Source organism: Pimephales promelas, chromosome 14 (assembly GCF_988280905.1).
Source record: "Pimephales promelas chromosome 14, fPimPro1.hap1.1, whole genome shotgun sequence".
In the NCBI taxonomy this organism is placed as follows: Eukaryota; Metazoa; Chordata; class Actinopteri; order Cypriniformes; family Leuciscidae; genus Pimephales; species Pimephales promelas.
Window position 1 is genome coordinate 2,273,621 of NC_142782.1, and position 14,694 is coordinate 2,288,314.

The 14,694-nt window shown below is 40.1% G+C and overlaps 1 long non-coding RNA gene and 1 pseudogene across 1 annotated transcript in view; one reads left to right on the forward strand and one right to left on the reverse strand.

The window, feature by feature from the left end:
- The window catches only part of LOC148973614 (uncharacterized), a 543,652-nt gene extending 537,219 nt beyond the window's left edge, over positions 1 to 6,433 (reverse strand). Inside the window, exon 1 of the long non-coding RNA XR_016146437.1 lies at positions 6,389 to 6,433. This is a non-coding gene — a long non-coding RNA (uncharacterized LOC148973614). The remainder of the gene's footprint in view (positions 1 to 6,388) is intronic.
- Positions 6,434 to 9,360: 2,927 nt separating this feature from the next.
- LOC148973617 (uncharacterized) lies at positions 9,361 to 11,715 on the forward strand (annotated as a pseudogene).
- Positions 11,716 to 14,694: the final 2,979 nt, after the last annotated feature.

The following is a 14,694-nucleotide window of genomic DNA, read 5'->3' on the forward strand; positions in this document are numbered from 1 at the left end:
AACCCTAAACGTCTGACCCATCTTTCATGAATCAAGACAAAGAACTGGAATCTGATTGGATGAGCCGTGTTTGAAGCAAATAATAACGATTTAATAGTTTAAAATCGTTTAATTTAGTTATAGAAATCTAGCATTATGATATTTATTGATCATATTTATATTTTATCAGTTGCTAATATTTTTTTTATAAAAGCAACTCAGTGGCGATTCAATACAGACATTTTTACCACAGTTAAACAGTAAAATCACTGTAAAGCATGACTTACTGCTTTAATATAGCCTACTATATGATTATTTTGTCCCCAATACCGCATATTTTACATGTTAATCAACTTTCATGCCACATGTTTTTTTATGCATGGATGTACCACAATTAACACACATTTATTATGAGAATAATTAATTTTAAAAAGCACTTGACAGTTAAATTCCCATGTCCCCAATTAAGTTTTCTCAACATTACTCTGGAGAAAAGGCTACATACTATTATTTCTAAATAAGCAATTTCGAGTATTAGGATTTACTTATTCTGTTTGACATAAATAAATAAATAAATAAATGCGTAAAACCATTAAATTAGTTGGTGTTCCTCAAACTCCAGGCCACTCTGTTACTTTTGTGCTACTTGAAATTTAAAAAGCATATATCCGCCTAAATCATATGACTTGTTAGAAGTGACATCATTTCCTTGGAGGGAAAAACAAAGTAAGAATCATGTCATAATATGTTCCTTTTTCCAGCACACTTTTCTAACAGAGTAAAAGATGATATTTCCATGAAAATGAATTTTTTTTTAATCTATTAAATCTATAGATATCTATATATAATTTCATCCTAAATGTAAATCTTCTGCTAGAATGTTGTTCTTTCTTCGTTATCTTAAAGTCCCCCTGTGGTGAAAATACATATTTTAATGTTGTTTATGTGTCTATGTGGTGTTTTTAATATGCTTTAACACACACCATGTGTAAGTTCATAAGTGGACAGCATTGCTGAGTATTTCCTCCTTAAAACTGCAGTGAATCAAAGACAGTTTCAAAAACACGTCACAAACGACCTTGTAACCAATCAGATCAACGTGTCATCGTCAACCAGTGGATCTCTGAGCTGAGGGAGTGAGTGGAGGCGGGGCTCATTTGCATATATTTATAGAAATGAGGCAAGGGTGTCGAGTTACGTTCAAGATATTTAAGGGCATGAAGACATTTTTTTCGATAATAAAAGTGTAGCGATCACCAGTGAGAGTGCCCGGGATTACCATCAGAGAACAGGACACTCCACCACGGATAATACCACACGTCCACAGACTCCATTCCCCATAATCCTTAGCTCAGACTATCATCCATTACCACATTCATCTGTGTCTCATTACCTTGTTTAACTCGCCCTATAACCGCCTGTTTTTCACATTCATTCCTTGTGAAGTCTTGTTTAGTGTTTGTACTGCAATTCTGAGCGGTCTGTCTATTACTCCTGTCTTCTTGGTTTTGATCTCCACGCCTGTGTCTTTGGACAAGATGGCCGCCTCCACGCCTGTGTCCTTGGACAAGATGGCCGCCTCCACGCCTGCGTCTTTGGACAAGATGGCCGCCTCCACGCCTGTGTCCTTGGACAAGATGGCCGCCTCCACGCCTGCGTCTTTGGACAAGATGGCCGCCTCCACGCCTGTGTCCTTGGACAAGATGGCCGCCTCCACGCCTGCGTCTTTGGACAAGATGGCCATCTCCACGCCTGTGTCTTTGGACAAGATGGCCATCTCCACGCCTGTGTCCTTGGACAAGATGGCCGCCTCCACGCCTGCGTCTTTGGACAAGATGGCCGCCTCCACGCCTGTGTCCTTGGACAAGATGGCCGCCTCCACGCCTGCGTCTTTGGACAAGATGGCCGCCTCCACGCCTGTGTCCTTGGACAAGATGGCCGCCTCCACGCCTGCGTCTTTGGACAAGATGGCCATCTCCACGCCTGTGTCTTTGGACAAGATGGCCGCCTCCACGCCTGTGTCCTTGGACAAGATGGCCGCCTCCACGCCTGCGTCTTTGGACAAGATGGCCGCCTCCACGCCTGTGTCCTTGGACAAGATGGCCGCCTCCACGCCTGCGTCTTTGGACAAGATGGCCATCTCCACGCCTGTGTCTTTGGACAAGATGGCCGCCTCCACGCCTGTGTCTTTGGACAAGATGGCCGCTTCCACGCCTGTGTCTTTGGACAAGATGGCCGCCTCCACGCCTGTGTCCTTGGACAAGATGGCCGCCTCCACGCCTGCGTCTTTGGACAAGATGGCCGCCTCCACGCCTGTGTCCTTGGACAAGATGGCCGCCTCCACGCCTGCGTCTTTGGACAAGATGGCCATCTCCACGCCTGTGTCTTTGGACAAGATGGCCGCCTCCACGCTTGTGTCTTTGGACAAGATGGCCGCTTCCACGCCTGTGTCTTTGGACAAGATGGCCGCCTCCACGCCTGTGTCTTTGGACAAGATGGCCGCCTCCACGCCTGTGTCTTTGGACAAGATGGCCGCTTCCACGCCTGTGTCTTTGGACAAGATGGCCGCCTCCACGCCTGTGTCCTTGGACAAGATGGCCGCTTCCACGCCTGTGTCTTTGGACAAGATGGCCGCCTCCACGCCTGTGTCTTTGGACAAGATGGCCGCCTCCACGCCTGTGTCCTTGGACAAGATGGCCGCCTCCACGCCTGTGTCCTTGGACAAGATGGCCGCCTCCACGCCTGTGTCTTTGGACAAGATGGCCGCTTCCATGCCTGTGTCTTTGGACAAGATGGCCGCCTCCACGCCTGTGTCTTTGGACAAGATGGCCGCTTCCACGCCTGTGTCTTTGGACAAGATGGCCGCCTCCACGCCTGTGTCTTTGGACAAGATGGCCGCTTCCATGTCTGTGTCTTCCCAGACAGCAAACTGACATTGAATCAACGTGGAAACGACGTCTCTCATGACATCGAAACAACGTTGATTTTGCTCATCGAATTAACGTTGAAGCAACGTCAGACGCGGCATTCTTCAAAGCTAAATGAAAATCGAAAATTGGTTTGCTTTTATAACGTTGAAACAACGCGTTGATTTCAAGTTGATTTTCCGTTAGTTTTGAAAGAATGACGCGTCTGACGTTGGTTCAACGTTAATTCGATGAGCAAAACAATGTCAGATCAACGTTGTTTCGATGTCATATTTCCACGTTGATTCAATGTCAGTTTGCTATCTGGGTTTGGACAAGATGGCCGCCTCCACGCCTGTGTCTTTGGACAAGATGGCCGCCTCCACGCCTGTGTCTTTGGACAAGATGGCCGCCTCCACGCCTGTGTTTCAACCAAGATGGCTGCTGCCACGTGAGCCTTCAACCAAGATGGCTGCTGCAATGCCTGAGTCCATCAAGGTTGACATTTCTTGTTCTTAGTGATTTTTTTTATTTAGCTTAGATAGTAGCATAGCATACAGCTATCCGAAATAATGTTTTTTTTCACCATCTAAGACATTTTTCAATAAAAGAACATTGATAACAAATATGATACAAGCATAATTCTGTTTAAGAATGAATTATGACATGACATGCTTGTAATTCAAAAATATATCTATTATGCCTTATTGCTTAATAACAATTGACAATGTCGCCAAACACACCTGCGCCTGACCCTGTTATTGTTTGGACTGATTACCCTGTGTTTATGATCTCTGGCCTGTTTCTGGATTACCCACTGTTCAATAAAACTGCATTTGGTCCTCAACCTTCATGTCTCAGAGCAGTGCGTGACAAAAAATTTGGTGATCAAAGGTGAGTTTTAAGGAATAAAATAATTGACTACAGGGGGACTTTAAAACATCCACCCTGTTAAAGGGACAGTTCATCCAAAAAATACAATTCTGCCATTAATTACTCACCCTCAAGTTGTTCTTTCTTCTTTTCAGCTGAACACAAAAGAAAATGTTTTGAAGAAATTTGGGAACAAAACAATTGATGGACCCCATTAACTTCCAAAGGATCTTTTTTCTTCTCCATACTATGAAAGTCAATGGGGTCCAAAACTGTGTCACATTTTTTTGGTCAGGTTTATTGGTTAACCAGTGAGTTTAAAGGAGTAGTTCACTTTTTAAAAAAATTAAGAAATTAAGGTTTTTGATAAACATTCCAGGATTTTCTCCATATAATGGACTTCAATGGGAACCAAACGGTTCAAGGTCCAAATGAGAGTTTCAGTGCAGCTTCAAAGGGCTTTAAACGACACCAGACGATGAATAAGGGTCTTATCAAGCGAAACGATCGCTCATTTAATAAATAAATAACAAAGTTTAAGTTTTATAAGCAGAAATGCTCGTCTTGCTCTCCTTCCAATTTAGGGCGTAACATGATTTCTTAATGTCCAGATGACATATCAGGGAAAATTTATGATTAATTGAAATAAATTTCCTACATACATCTCCTTTAATTTCTTTTCGACTGAAGAAAGAAAGACATGGACATCTTGGATGACATGGGGGTGAGTAAACTATCAGCAAAAGTTTTTATTTAAAGTGAACTAGAGTGTTTTTATGATTGACAGAGATATTTTCTCCCTCTGACAGGACTGAAAAATAATGTAATTGAAATTGGAACAAACTGCAGGACTGACCCATGTACATTAACGTTCGGTCTTTATTAATTACTTGTCTTGTTTACTTCCCTCACAGGATGACGCTCTGTGTCAAACTCTCCTGACAGTCTAGAGACGAATCTGAATCAACAACATCCTAATCGTGACCCGGGCTCGGGAGTGCTTTGAAGCAGCCAATCTTTGTTCGCCGTAGTCGCTGTTAATGTTTTTTATTTAGTCAGGGTCCTCTGTTACATGGCCGTCTGTGGGGCTCATAGCAGCATCTGGTTCCCCGAGGGGAACGAGACGAGAACAGCGATTCTCCCGGGCCCTCGAACCGACACAACACTGACACTATCACTGCAAAACGTCCTTTCTGGAATCAACAGGGAAGTGGGAGAGAAATATGGGCAAAAAAATACTGGGATTGATACGGTGTTGGGTAAATTTGCCATGCTAAGTGAAGAGAAAGATATTTTTGGTAACACTTTACAATAAGGTTCATTAGTTAGCATGAAAACGAACAGCTTCTACAGCATTTATTAATCTAATGTTAATTTCAACATTTACTAATACTTTATTGAAATCTTGTAAGCATTAACTAACATGAACAAACAATGAACAGCTTTATTTTTATTAACTAACGTTTACAAAGACTAACAAATACAGTAACAAATGTTTTGCACATGGTTAGTTCATGTCAGTTATTAACTAATGTTAACTAATGATCGAGGTTAATTTGTTAACAGTAGTTAATGTATTAACTGACTTGAATTAATCATGAACAAAAATTTGTTACTGTATTTGTTTGTTAATGTTAGTTAATAAAAATAAAACTGTTCTTTTTTATATTTAATATATATATATATATATTTTATATAAAAAAATAAAATAAAGCTGTTCATTTTGTTAGTTCACAGTGCATTAACTCATTTTTTACTAATGTTCTATTAGTAGGCTAAATGTTGAAATGAACATTAACAAACATTAATAAATGCTGTATAAGTGCATTAGCTCATGCAACATTAACTAATGTTAACTAATGAATCAATAAGTAAAGTGTGTAACCATAAAACCTTAGTGCTACTGAAATTTTCATTGCAGTTTTCATTAAAATAAAACCATTAAAATGTAATTATTCCACCCTAAAACCCAAAAAGACATACCACCTAAGCTCTATATTGAGTTCATGTAACATCAGTTTATGGATTTAAATTCATAATTAAGGATGTATGCACATAAAAGGTACATAAAAAGTTGTTTCATGTCAGTCTGGGTACACAATTTTCTCTCAGCGTCTTTTTAAGCGACATCTCTGCCTGGCACCATGCAACGTAAGTAGCTGTTAATTTAATATGCAAATCACTTTGTTGTCAGTCTGAATGCATTTTCTAATTAAAAATGTGCCATCAATGTGAGCAAAAAGGATTGGGGGCTGGGGGCACGCAGAAGAAGAGAGGACGTGATCAAGGTCTGGTGTAATGAGATATTACAGGCAAATCAGGCCTTAAAGCGAGACTTCAGTCCGACATGGTCAGGAACGGACGCTGGCGAGCAGGGCATCATGGGTAATATAGAGGGCTTATGTTGCATCTGATCATGTTGTGTCTGTGGAGGCCATAGTCTCAAATTTGAGTAAACAGATATAAACGCAGATAGATGAGCAAAGGCATTGGAGATTTGTATGCCATTTATATCTTTTTTTGTCCAAAATGTTCACAAAAAAAATTTGAAATAACATCTGTGAGTCATTCACAAATGTCACTAGGCAAAACTAGTAGTGCTGGGAACCATGGATATCCATAATAAAGGCTAGATGTCTCGTCCGCGCTGCTGGCCAATGGAGATCTACGTCTGCACCTGGCGGCCATCTTGCCACAGGCAGCTCCCTCACTCGTAACATTGTGTTTCAATGGTGCATGTACTTTTTAAATAACCATGACTTGCTCAATTTTCTACCGATTTTCAAACGGTTTGGTTTGTTATAAACGCCAGAGATGAAGTTATGACACTGCATACTTCCTAATAAAAAGTGTATAAAATAAATAATCATCCAGAATTATAGCCACGTTAATACCGTTTTTAAGAAACCAAACCGTTTGTAAATCCGTCGAGATTTCAACGAGATAAGAGTATTTGTGTTCGTGCTGACCGCTCATCTTGCCTGTGACAAGATGGCCGGCGGTGATGACGAGAGAGACTTAGCGATAAGACATCTAGCCTTTCTTATGGATATCTATGGTGGGAACCGCCAGCCACTTGAAAATCCTCATGAATCAAAATGTATGTTTTTTTGGCTTTTAGCATGAATATGTTAAACTTACTGTTAGTGTGCTCCAAAACAATGACTAAAAAATAAGATATAAGCATTCAAAAACACAGTCTCTCACTTCCGCCAATTAGGATCAGTGATTTTGATGACATCACTCTGCACTTCAGCTTCTCATCGGATTTTCTGTCCAATCAAATGCTCTCTAGAATCCGAAGCTCCGCCCTCTGTGGCTGAATCGGTCACTTATTCACACTTTTAGTGTTTTCTACATGGTGAATGGCACATATAGTGCACTATAAAGAGGACAGGGAACGTAAATATGCTTTCCATTGGGGCGGATGAAGTCTGGATTCACGTTAGTGTCGCTTGAACCGCCACAGCGAGACACGACACACAGGGCAGATCATGAGATCGAGTCGTTCAGAACAGAAAACATATCGCACCCTTTGATTTCTGCACATAATACCATATTTTATAGTGATATAGAGGAGATTAGGAGGAGAAACGGGAGATTAGCCGAGCTGTGATATAAACAAAACGCTATTGGCTATTATGAAAAGGGGGAGGAGCTGATCGATATACCCCCCCCCCCCTGTCTTCCTGTTTCAGAGGCAATGAACGTCAACACACTGAAAACTGGGTTCATATTAGTGAAATATTGATGGGTCAGAGTCACATGATTTTCTGAGTCACATGATTCACTGAGTCACATGATGTGTGGAGCACATGGCTTAAAAAAGTTGGAAGATGGCAGTTTGAGGAGGCCTTGTGCAGTGGAAAGATGTGGGAAGTAAATCCCTGCAAAAAACCCTGTGAGGTAAAAGGAACATTTCGTTGATTTGCCTTGGGATTTATGGCTCTTTTGGATGTTCCTGGATGTTCAGAGAAACTACCAATGGTTCAAACGACAATGGAGGACCGATCGTTTCGCTAACTGACTGACTGGACAAAACCAAACAAGTAGGCCTACTGTTTTTTTTTTTTTACATGTTGTTATGTTGGGTTTGCCAGATGAGACTTCTGACCATGAGACTGTGTACATGTTGTTTAAAGTGCTGAGGAAACTCTTTTTGAACTGCACAGTGGACTGGTTGCTCAGCGTTGGTCTTGAGAACTCAGTCGAGAAGGTCTAATGTGAACTTGTGAAACTGGGGGTTTGCACCCTAAATGAGTTAAAAAGAAATGAACGGAATTTGAATTGATTTAATTTTTGGATGAATTGATTTGTTTTTGTTGGAAAGATTTTGTCCTGCTAACTGAACCCAGAACTGGGAATTGAGTGTTTGAATTTATTATCAGCCCTAATGTCTAAACCCGAGGTGACCATGAGCTATATGAGGTTGTGAAACGAATGTTTTTGCTCCTGTTGAAGCTATAAGTTTGTATGAAATCGACCTGGTTTAAAGAAAAACATGTTTTATCCACGATCTTATTTAATGCCAAGCTTTCGGTGATACAACCATCCTCAGGGCATACACAAACAAAATGTTACCTTCCATTTGACTATGTTCAACTAGGACAATCAACAGTGATAACCCACACCTGCAGAGGCTAGGTAGGGACAGTTGTAGTCCACTGGTGGGAGTTGTAGTTTGTCCTAGTTGAACATAGTCAAATGGAAGGTAACATTTTGTTTGTGTATGCCCTGAGGATGGTTGTATCACCGAAAGCTTGGCATTAAATTTGGCTTGAAGGACTCAAGTGTGCAGACAATTTGTTCTTTTGGTTGTCAAGTGTTATCTGTCTGGCACCTTGTTTGCCGTGAGTGCGGTGAAACTCTTTCATATCCACGATCTTATGAAAAAAAACTACACTACCCACAATCCTAAGCGTAGTAGCAACGTCTGCTGATTGGTCCAACTCGCTGTTACCGTAGAAACGTTTACCTTACTGAAAAACTTCCAAGTTCTGGCTCGTTCACATCTCACCAGTATAGCGCCGTTTTGTCATATAGCGTTCTATGTGACGCTAAAGGATGCGAACGAATAATTGTACATGCAGCTGCCACACACAAATACAATTAAATTGCAATTACAATATTTAGAATTGTATTTATTATTATTTATTGCAAAACTGTGCAGCCATTTTCTACGTCTCTATCCATGATATTGATCCATAACAAAAGGCTGATTGGATGAGGGATGGATATCTGTCTATACAGATGCACAAACAATATCAAACTATTCAAATAAAATAGTACTGAATTATGTGTGTTACACACAAGTGTTACAACTAACCCCGCATATGGGGTAAGTTGGACCACTTGCACTTCTGTCACTTTCAGTCCAAATGTACGAAAATGGTAGGTCCTAGAAAAAAACTTTAAGTGTTCATTTGTAGCAGAGATGTGTGTGTTGCTTGTGTAAAAACAATATTAATCTAACCTAATTATTTTTTAATTAATTGAGCCAAAACCAAAATGCGTTAGGTTGTGCCCCGCTCTCCCCTACTCCTAACTTACTCGTTGGATATATGGATATTGTTTATATGGATATTTTTTTCTTACAAAAACGCATCACTTCGCTTGAGGAAGGCCTTTATTAACCCCCTGGAGTCGTATGGATTACTTTTATGATGGATGGTTGCACTTTTTTAGTATTTAAAACTCAAGGGACAGTTTTACTGCAGTAAATGGTATGTTGATGGACTCTAAAGAGGTGAAAACAACAATAGAGGATTTTTTTAAGTAAGACACACAATGCACAAAGATTTCACAACTTTCGCATGCAATATTTAGGTGGAAACAAATGTGAGGTAGACCTCCACCCCACCCGTAAGTCATGCAACGGAGATAAAGATAGGAGAGGCGTGTGGGAGAGTGTTTGTGTTGGGGGTGGGGTGTCAACTCAAGCAGGCTTCCATGTAGCTAATTTATTTACAGATTTAATTAGACCGATTGAGCCCTCACCGTTCTGAGAGAGTGACTGAAAAGCAAGAGAGAGAGAGAGAGAAATGTTGCCAGCGCTACACTACTTTAATTACTCTCTCCTGCACCAGATCCCCTCTCACTAACGTCTGGGGAAAAGCTTAATTAAAATCCTCATTATTTTACTTTTAATTAGTTCCCCCCTCTTTTGTTTCCTTTCACCATATGGCCATGTTCCGTGGTCAAATTAACGTAATTGAGCTAATTAAGCCGATCGCCTTAATTATTCAAAGCGCTCTGATTGGACGAGGAGCTGGGTTTTTTTCTCCCCTTCTCTGACATCTTCTGCTCTGGGAAGCTCACAGTTGTCAAGTCTGTCTCTCTGTCGCAGAGGCCCTACTGATTCACTGCACAAGTGGCTCATTACTAGCTAACGCTGAGGAGACATGCTCTAGAAAGCGATCTGATGGAGACCTGAGGGACAACCGACCGCACCCTCCTGTGATGTGACAGTCTAATGAGTTGATATTACATGGAGGATCACCAAGCACGAAGTGTTGTTTTGTCAAAACGTCGAGACTCGTGGAGATAGAGACTGTGAGTGTACGTTTACATGACAAGGGTACAACCGAGAAGTTTTTCCTTTGAGTTTTCCACGTAACGATCCCCCATTCACACGGATCCGTGAAAACGACTGAAAACGCTGCATTCTGCTGCCAGGCCAGTAAATGGCGATGAAACACTAGAGATTGCACATGTAATATGCATGTGCTTGACGAATCTCAGTAGACGGGTTTTTGTTGTTTACATGGAGACCGTTGTCAAAAACTTGCACTTTGAAACCCGTCTTTAAAAGTTGGCGTTTTCAGGCACTCAAAACACCACGGTCATGTAATCGAACGACTGAAAAAAACTATCGAAAGCTCCGTGATTAAAGTAACATCCTCACTCGTCATGCGTCGGGTCAGAGGTCACTTGTCATGTGTCGGGTTAGGCGTCGGGTGAAAGGTCACTCAAAATGTGTCGGGTCAGAGGTCACTCGTCAGGCGCCAGGTCAAAGGTCACTTGCCATGCGTCGGGTCAGAGGTCACTCGTCATGCGGCGGGTCAGAAGTCACTCGTCATGCATCGGGTCAGGCGTCAGGTCAGAGGTCACTCATCAGGCATCGGGTCAGAGGTCAATCGTCATGCGTCGGGTCAGAGGCCACTCGTCAGGCGTTGGGTCAGAGGTCACTCATAATGCACTTGTCATGCGTCAGGTCAGAGGTCACTCTTAATGCACTTGTTATGCGTTGGGTCAGAGGTCAATCGTCATGCGTCAGGTCAGAGGTCACTCATAATGTACTTGTTATGCGTCGGGTCAGAGGTCACTCGTCATGCATCGGTCAGAGGTCACTCATAATGCGTCAGGTCAGAGGTCGCTCGTCATTCGTTGGGTCAGAGGTTACTCATAATGCACTTGTCTTGCGTCGGGTCAGAGGTCACTCATCATGCGTCGGGTCAGAGGTCACTCTTAATGCACTTGTTATGCGTTGGGTCAGAGGTCACTCATAATGCACTTGTTATGTGTCGGGTCAGAGGTCACTCGTCATGCGTCGGTCAGAGGTCACTTATAATGCTTCGGGTCAGAGGTCACTCGTCAGGTCAGAGGTCACTCACCATGCGTCGGGTCAGAGGTCACTCAATGCGTCGGGTCAGAGGCCACTTGTCAGGCGTCGGGTCAGAAGTCACTCGTCATGCATCGGGTCAGGTCACTCGTCAGGAATCGGGTCAGAGGTCACTCGTTATGCGTCGGGTCAGAGGTCACTCGTTATGCGTCGGGTCAGAGGTCACTCATCATGCGTCAGGTCAGAGGTCACTCATCATGCGTTAGGTCAAAAGTCACTCTTCCACCGGAACACATACGACCGTTACCATAACCCAGTGATTATAGTTTTTAAAGTTATAAATATGGATATTTTACTTAAATATAAACAAATAAAAACACGTCTTCACTTCAGAAAGCCTTTATTAACCCGCCAGAGTCGTATGGATTACTTTTATGATGGATGGATGCGTTTTTATGGGCTTCAATCTAAGGTACCATTCACTCCCATTATAAATCTGTAAAGAGCCAGGATATTATTTAATATAACTCTGATTGTGTTTGTAAGAAAGAAGAAAGAGAGTGAGCTGGGATAATTTCATTTTCAGAAGTGTAAAGGTTCAGAAAGCAGAAGTCCTCCTCAGGATTTTGTTCCAATCACCTGGATCTGCTAATTAGCACAGTTTGGCTGAGCTGAGTTCAAACATATGGCAGGACTTTTACTTTCTGATCCCTGGACTTTACACCTCTGTCTCATTTTCTTGCCTGGTTAAATAAAGGTTTATAATACTGTATATGCCTTGAGTTTGTCATTTCCTTGTCTTGCAAAAGGCGTTTGCTAACAAGCGTCAAAATGTTGTCAGGGACATTAAACATCACCAGCTGAACAGGCAATCTCATTAGTCGCTTTCATTCATTGTGTTGATAATCACACTCTTGTAAACTATTCTAGCTTGAACTTTCAGGGAAATGTTTTTAAATAAAGACTGAACGAGTTGTTGGAAGCAAACAGTGCTGGAATGAAGTCATGTGACCGTGGTGTTGTTCGCACATATGCATAGTGTTAATGAGGGGAATGAGAATATGAGTACATGTCATTTTATGTTTGCACATGCTTTCCTGTCTTCTATGTACTGTCATTATCGATTGACACTAAAATGTGTTTATTTGGAACTCCCTGCAACGTCACACACACAGAAGAAACTTCTAATGTAACTCATGTGCCGTCTACAACCATTAACAACCTCAAACCTCTAAGAGAAATACAGCATACTGATCTAAAATAGCCTCTAAAGCTAACCATAAAATCTGATTGGCTGATTTTGGAAACTTGTTCCCAATTCTGACTTTATATCTCGCAATTCTGACTTTATATCTCTCAATTCTGACTTTATATCTCTCAATTCTGACTTTATATCACACAATTCTGACTTTATATCTCTCAATTCTGACTTTATATCTCTCAATTCTGACTTTATATCTCGCAATTCTGACTTTATATCTCGCAATTCTGACTTTATATCTCTCAATTCTGACTTTATATCTCTCAATTCTGACTTTATCTCACAATTCTGACTTTATATCAAACAATTCTGACTTTATATCTCACAATTCTGACTTTATATCTCGCAATTCTGACTTTATATCTCTCAATTCTGACTTTATCTCACAATTCTGACTTTATATCTCACAATTCTGACTTTATATCTCTCAATTCTGACTTTATATCTCACAATTCTGACTTTATATCAAACAATTCTGACTTTATATCAAACAATTCTGACTTTATATCTCTCAATTCTGACTTTATATCTCGCAATTCTGACTTTATATCTCGCAATTCTGACTTTATATCTCGCAATTCTGACTTTATATCTCGCAATTCTGACTTTATATCTCTCAATTCTGACTTTATCTCACAATTCTGACTTTATATCAAACAATTCTGACTTTATATCTCACAATTCTGACTTTATATCTCGCAATTCTGACTTTATATCTCTCAATTCTGACTTTATCTCACAATTCTGACTTTATATCAAACAATTCTGACTTTATATCTCTCAATTCTGACTTTATATCTCTCAATTCTGACTTTATCTCACAATTCTGACTTTATATCAAACAATTCTGACTTTATATCTCTCAATTCTGACTTTATATCAAACAATTCTGACTTTATATCTTGCAATTCTGACTTTATATCAAACAATTCTGACTTTATATCTCTCAATTCTGACTATATATCCCAATTCTGACTTTATATCTCTCAATTCTGACTTTATATCACACAATTCTGACTTTATATCTCACAATTCTGACTTTATATCACACAATTCTGACTTTATATCTCTCAATTCTGACTTTATATCACACAATTCTGACTTTATATCTCACAATTCTGACTTTATATCAAACAATTCTGACTTTATATCTCTCAATTCTGACTTTATCTCACAATTCTGACTTTATATCACACAATTCTGACTTTATATCTCGCTATTCTGACTTTATATATCCCAATTCTGACTTTATATCTCACAATTCTGACTATATATCCCAATTCTGACTTTATATCTCTCAATTCTGACTTTATATCACACAATTCTGACTATATATCCCAATTCTGACTTTATATCTCACAATTCTGACTATATATCCCAATTCTGACTTTATATCTCACAATTCTGACTATATATCCCAATTCTGACTTTATATCTCACAATTCTGACTTTATATCTCGCAATTCTGACTTTATATCTCACAATTCTGACTTTATATCTCACAATTCTGACTATATATCCCAATTCTGACTTTATATCTCACAATTCTGACTATATATCCCAATTCTGACTTTATATCTCTCAATTCTGACTTTATATCACACAATTCTGACTATATATCCCAATTCTGACTTTATATCTCACAATTCTGACTATATATCCCAATTCTGACTTTATATCTCTCAATTCTGACTTTATATCTCACAATTCTGACTATATATCCCAATTCTGACTTTATATCAAACAATTCTGACTTTATATCTCTCAATTCTGACTTTATATCTTGCAATTCTGACTTTATATCACGCAATTCTGACTTTATATCTCTCAATTCTGACTTTATATCTCTCAATTCTGACTTTATATCTTGCAATTCTGACTTTATATCTCGCAATTCTGACTTTATATCTCTCAATTCTGACTTTATATCTCTCAATTCTGACTTTATATCTCGCAATTCTGACTTTATATCTCTCAATTCTGACTTTATATCTTGCAATTCTGACTTTATATCTCGCAATTCTGACTTTATATCACACAATTCTGCGTGATCCTTTTTCATCTTTCATTCTGTGGAAATAAGCTTCTATAGCTGATCGAATGTTGTTCTGGGA